Below are 6,000 nucleotides of genomic sequence, written 5' to 3' on the forward strand. Positions count from 1 at the left end.
GTTCTATCCGAAAATGTACAGTTGGCCGCGTTTTAAAAAATGCGTACTATTTCTATTTTGTTGAATATTAATAACCGGGAAATTTTGAAGATTTGAACCGGGAAATAAACCGGGAATTTCAAAATGAAAATTCACTGGCCACCCTGATACATTTAAAATTAATTTGGAACGCAATAATAGATATTCCCATTTAAAGCAACCCTATTGATGTTTGTTAATGCTATTGCTAGAAAAGGAATACGAATGAGAATATCAGGGCTGGTAGCAGGTAACTTTTTAGTGGCTTAAAGCCACTATTTCTTAAAATTTTGTCTCTAAAGCCACTTATTTACGACCAATTATGTCGAGATTAAAGAATTTGCCAAGGGGCAATCAACTCTGCACACTGTGCCGAAACACAGCATGACACACTGTTCGGCACATTAAGGCACACTTTGACAAGTTGGACGCAAACAATATAATATAAAACGGCAGCACTGTTGAGTGTTGACGTTTTGCCAATCGTTGCTAAGGTTTACTACTCGGTTCAATACATTGTTTACTCACAAATTAAGCTAGTGAGAAAGTGTTATACATAAAACTGGTGATACAAGGATTCAATCAAGGATTTAAAAATAACAAACGTATATCCACCGGTGTTGAGGATCTTTCGAAAAATTCTTTAAGTATTGTCTGAATCGTGAATCTCTTCGAACATAGCCAAAAATAAGTTCGTCTCTTCCGAATTACAGCAAAAATCTCAGCGGATGGTGTTTTTATATAGAACAGCTTGTTTTAGGACCTCACTTCAGTCGAGTTCATCATCATACGCTATGGTGTTATTCGTACGAAAAGAAGAGTACCATGCATCCTGCGAAGATTTTAATTAATTTTGGAACTATGAGCATCGAGCTTGATGAATCCTCACATTCAGTATTGGAAAATAAACTTCATTTTTCCAACGCTGCTCACATTCTCGACCACATGCTTTACCCAAAGGTCACCCACTGCAGACTTTATTTCAGAGTACAGTTCTTATTTTTGAACCTAGCATTGTGGTGGGTTTCCAATCTCAAAGCGTACAACGAAGGATCAGAGCAGGATTTTCTGCGAGAGTTGAGGTACATTAACAATTTTGTTATGCAGAATGGGCAATAAAGGAGAAAACAAGCTTATCATAAGGGCGGCCATTTTCACATTTTTTCCTTAGTTTTTCCTCGGATATTCTTGTCAATCATTAGTCTCAATTGGTATGGACTTCGACGGCATAACTACAGAACTGTATATGGATGTCTATAGAATATGTATCTGTACTACTATAAGCTCTTGAATCACGAATCGCCCACGTCTGTCATCTGTGTGGAGCTGAGTGGATTGGACGGAAACTTCTCGAGTTCTTGCAGGCGCCAGATAAAGCACTTCCGCCAGAGTCTGCGATGGCCGAGAATCCCATTTTCGAAGCATGACAGATCTTCAGGGGAGATGTTTGATTGTTTTCATCGGTGGTACATTGCGGAAGGTAACACAACTGCATCAGATCGTAGCTTGGTAGGCTTGGTGGTGTGTAATTAGGAGGCGGTAGAAAGCATCATGATCAGCAATACGATAGGCTTGGGCTATATATTTGAGGACACGCACTTCTGAGTCGATCAAATGATTTAAATCTGGTTCGGCTAGTATGGGTTCGAACTATCGCCCGTTCGAGTTCTGGGTGTACTTTAGTCGGAGAGGATTTAATAGACAGAAATTTCATTCATCGTCGATCGGGTTTCTCCTTCGGTTCTGTACACCTGCAAGGAATCAACAATTCAAAAAGACATCGAGCCAGAATCTTATGGACGGGTTGAATTTGCTTGAACTCCATATTGGTTTGATGGTTTCCAGTTCCTCTGCCTCCTCTTGAACCACTAACGCTCTAATAAGAATGAAGGTGAATGCTTGCCATCCATCAGAGAAATTGAGAATGTAAACACAATCAAAAAAGTTGTAACTTTCAGGGTTGCCAAACTTATGGAATATTGACACCTTGATAGGCATACTTTGATCAACCTTGACAGGCACGTTCGACACACCGCTTGGCACAGCTTTCGGCACAACTCAATCCCTCGACACGAATTAAGGGGTGAAGAGTTGAATACCCCTAGGAATTTAAATACGCTAGACGTTTTGGGGCCTCCCTTAGCTCATTCGGCAAAGGCGCAACTACAAAGCTAGACCATGCTGGATGAATTTCTCGACTTCCCTGGGCATATAATATGACTGTACTTGCCACATAATTATACTAATGCAAAATAGTACAGGCATCGAATGCTCTCAATTAATATCTGTGGAAGTGTATCTTTGAACACTAAGTTGAGAGCACAAAATAAGCTTATATGCGATAGGCAATAAGCTTGAAATGCGATGAAGAAGAAGAAGAAGGAATTTTTTCAAAGGCTAGAATTTTGAAAAATCTTTGAAGCTCGGTAGCTTCAGTATTCCTCCAAACATTTCCAAGACCAGATTTTAGAAAGAAAAAAACTATGTCCATGTTCATTAAATGTTATTTACGTTTCAGAAGTATTTAAATTTGTCTAGGACTGTAAACTTACATTCTATATATTCAAAATACGAAAATTATTCCAGGCCGCTCAATTTTCGCAAATTGCTTGTCTTAGAGATCTCGATTTTTTCAGTCCTAGTCCTCCATAATTTATCCTGGAATATTACTTTTTTTCGAGATCAAAATTTTAACTGTGCATACAAAATTCTCTACACGGCAAATAAATCTGACTCGTATGTAAGTAATTCGCATTTGAGAATTTTTTTACTAAAATATTAGTAAATGTCACTAATGTTTGAGTGACATTTACTCATATATGAGTGACATTAACGCATATTTGAGAAAACATATACTCATTCCTACGTTTTTGCGAATTTAAGTGAACGTGACTAAAATATGAGTCAGATTCAATTGCCGTGTATGTCCACGATCTTTCCATCTTGGGAAATTTTCTTCGTTCCAGAATAAAGAGATTTTTTCTTGAACTGCTATCTAGAAAATTTGTGTAGGTCCCAGAGTTATAAAAATTTGACGAGTTTCTAAAAACTATCATTTGCCTAAATCCAATAATTCGAACATTTGTCTCTGTGCCTCAATTTTTCGTTCTAATCACTAATTTGTGTTCTGAACCTAAAATCATCTTAGTAAATTGTTTGTTGTCATAAATCAAGTCAGAAAAATGGGTACAGAGTGAGGAAATGGGCAATGCACTTCCTTATTGAATTAATAAAATTATTGTTTGATTACCAAATAAGGCTGAAACAAATAATATTTTCATTTCATGGCCGACATCACTCAAATAGGTCAAATAGGAGGGGCAAATATTAAATAACAAGGGACGAATACAACAATTTACGTATAAACAACTTATTTAATTTTTTTGTAGTTTTAGGATAAAGCGTAGACCGAAAGACGATTTTCTAAAGGGCTAAATTTTGTAATTTTTGGGTGAAATAAATCAAAAATAAAATTTGCATCAGTCATAATCATGGTGACCAGCAAATCCCAATATTCCGGGTTTTCCCGGAATTTTGGTGACGGTTGTTTTGAGCCAAGAAATGTTTGCCTTCTCAATTATAACCCATTTAAACGAGTGATCTCTTCGGCTCAATCGCATCCGGTTATATGCTTAATTTAAATGTATAACTCTCCCATAAAGAAGTTATAAATTTTTTTTCGCTGTTTTAACAATCTTGAAAAAGTTCGCTCAAAACTTTACAGGATTTTTATGAAATATTCTCAATTTTAGTTTAGAATCATTTCCCATCACAGAGTTATTTTCCGAGTTTCTCTAAAATTAATTTGATATTCTCTCCGAGAGACCCTTGCAAATTTCTATACAACATTTCAGAATAACGTTCCTTATATAATTCTATTTTAAATTAGCCTGAATTCTTCTTATAATTTCGATCTTCAGAATTGTCATACAATTATGCTCATAATTATCTTGGATCTTGGATCTAAATTCTTTTGATAATTCGCCTGAAATTCTTCTCGAGATGCTCTTGGAATTATTCTTGTAACTCTCTTAAGAATTCACTTGAAATAATCATTAAATTATCGAAGAAGTTCCTTCGAATTGCCATCACAACACTTTTAAATTCTTCTAAAAACTTATTTTGAATATTAATTAGTTTTTAATAATACTTGGTTTCAAGTTTGATAGAAATAACGTCTTTATACTTAGAGGTTTGGATTGGGAATGAAAGTGGTGTCTTGAGCAGGGGTTGAAACGGTTGACGTTTTTTCTACACTCGCTTCGTTGTCGTGTGAGACAGTCTGCTTGTATTCGCACTCTCATGCTCTACCGTCGTCTCTCTTACACAACACAAACGGTAGAACAACATTCGAGTAAAATGAAAATTATCAAATAACTATCATATGACATGTGTGATTTCATTCTAATTCCTCAATTTGGTGTAAATTAAAAAAAAATGATCAGAAAGGCTATTGTTAGAACATCGTTGCTTGCTATTTTCAGAATTCGCACGGGCACAACATCAGCAGCTCTTATTATGAGAAAAAAACAAAAATACATACATTCGTGGCGGTCTTCGGCGATAGTGTCGTATGACAAATCCTGTCATATGACATTTTTGTTTGGTACTGTAATTTGATAGCTTGTTTTGCAAGTGTCGGAAGCAAATGCGTCGACTACGGTGACCACTTACAAGACTGGTCTCGTGTGAAAAAATAGTACCGTACAAACTAGACTGCTTAGATTGAATAATGGTTGTGTCAGGTTGCTCCGTCTTCACCCTTTCTCAATCGTTGGAAACGGGATTTATCTAACGCCTTCCTGAGCAGGAAAAAATAACTTATAAATACCAAATTCAGGTATGAAAATAGCATAACTGGCAACCTAAATATGGTATTAGTGAGGCTGACATAAGAGGTAAAATACCAAAAATAATACATCAAAAATGTTCTACGAATAACTAATAAATAATTTAGTTATTACAATAACAAACGAATAACAGACGCTTTTTTAGATGCCAGAATACCATATTTTGTTATTTTGAAGGTCTTCTAATACCAATTCAATAACTCTTTTAGGTGTTATTGTCTGAAAACTTAATGATCACATTTTATAATACCAAAATATATTCATTTGATATTTTACAAAATATTTCGATAACTGAATAATATCAAAACAAGGTTTTATACCACAAGCATACCGAAATCTGGTATCATACCACATTAAGGTATTCATTTGTTATCGATTAGCTGTCGGTTCCTGCTCGGGTTGGTGTACAGATCCCCAAGTTGGTCCTGGGTACTCACCGGTTCTATTTGCAATCATCCTGCTTCCATATGATCACGGATAAAACGATGTTTTATATCGATATGCTTGCTGCGCTTCGTTTCGCGGTTCCTGGCCATACCGATGCAGCCACAGTTGTTCTCGTAGATAATGACGGGATTCACGGTTATCTTGAGGTCTACGAGGATGCCAGTCAACCAAATCGCCTATGATGCTGCTGCGCTTAGGGCAACGTATTCGGCCTGGCTAGAAGATGTTCCCACCGTCGTTTGCTTCTTGCTCAACCATGACACGGTTGCTCCGAAGACCTTGAACAAGAAGCTGTTAACGGATTTTGGTCCTCGGTATCCGCTGATCAGTCTGCGTCTGCAAAGGCCACAAGCGGTTCTGCAGCTTCGTCGCGACTCTACTGCAATCGGAAAATTGTCCGGGCAAATTGCAAATGTCCGGGCGCACACACACAACATGGTGTACATAATGCTTCCCAACAGCTTTCTATACGATTCCTTCGTCGCTAGTCCGTCACGCTTCTTGTGGAGTCCTTTTTTCCATCGGAGTTCTGCACGGGTTGCAGTTGACCATTCCGAATCGCTGCAGGATCTTCATTACTTGGGTTTCTTGCGAAAGATGAAGCGTTCCTTCCTCTCGGTTGTACATAAGCTTCATGCCCAGGAAGTAGTTCACCTCGCCGCAGTCGGTTATCTTGAACACGGCA

This window comes from Ochlerotatus camptorhynchus, unplaced genomic scaffold, assembly GCF_037179485.1.
Source record: "Ochlerotatus camptorhynchus isolate MF236.1 unplaced genomic scaffold, CSIRO-AGI_Acam_v1.1 ptg000365l, whole genome shotgun sequence".
In the NCBI taxonomy this organism is placed as follows: Eukaryota; Metazoa; Arthropoda; class Insecta; order Diptera; family Culicidae; genus Ochlerotatus; species Ochlerotatus camptorhynchus.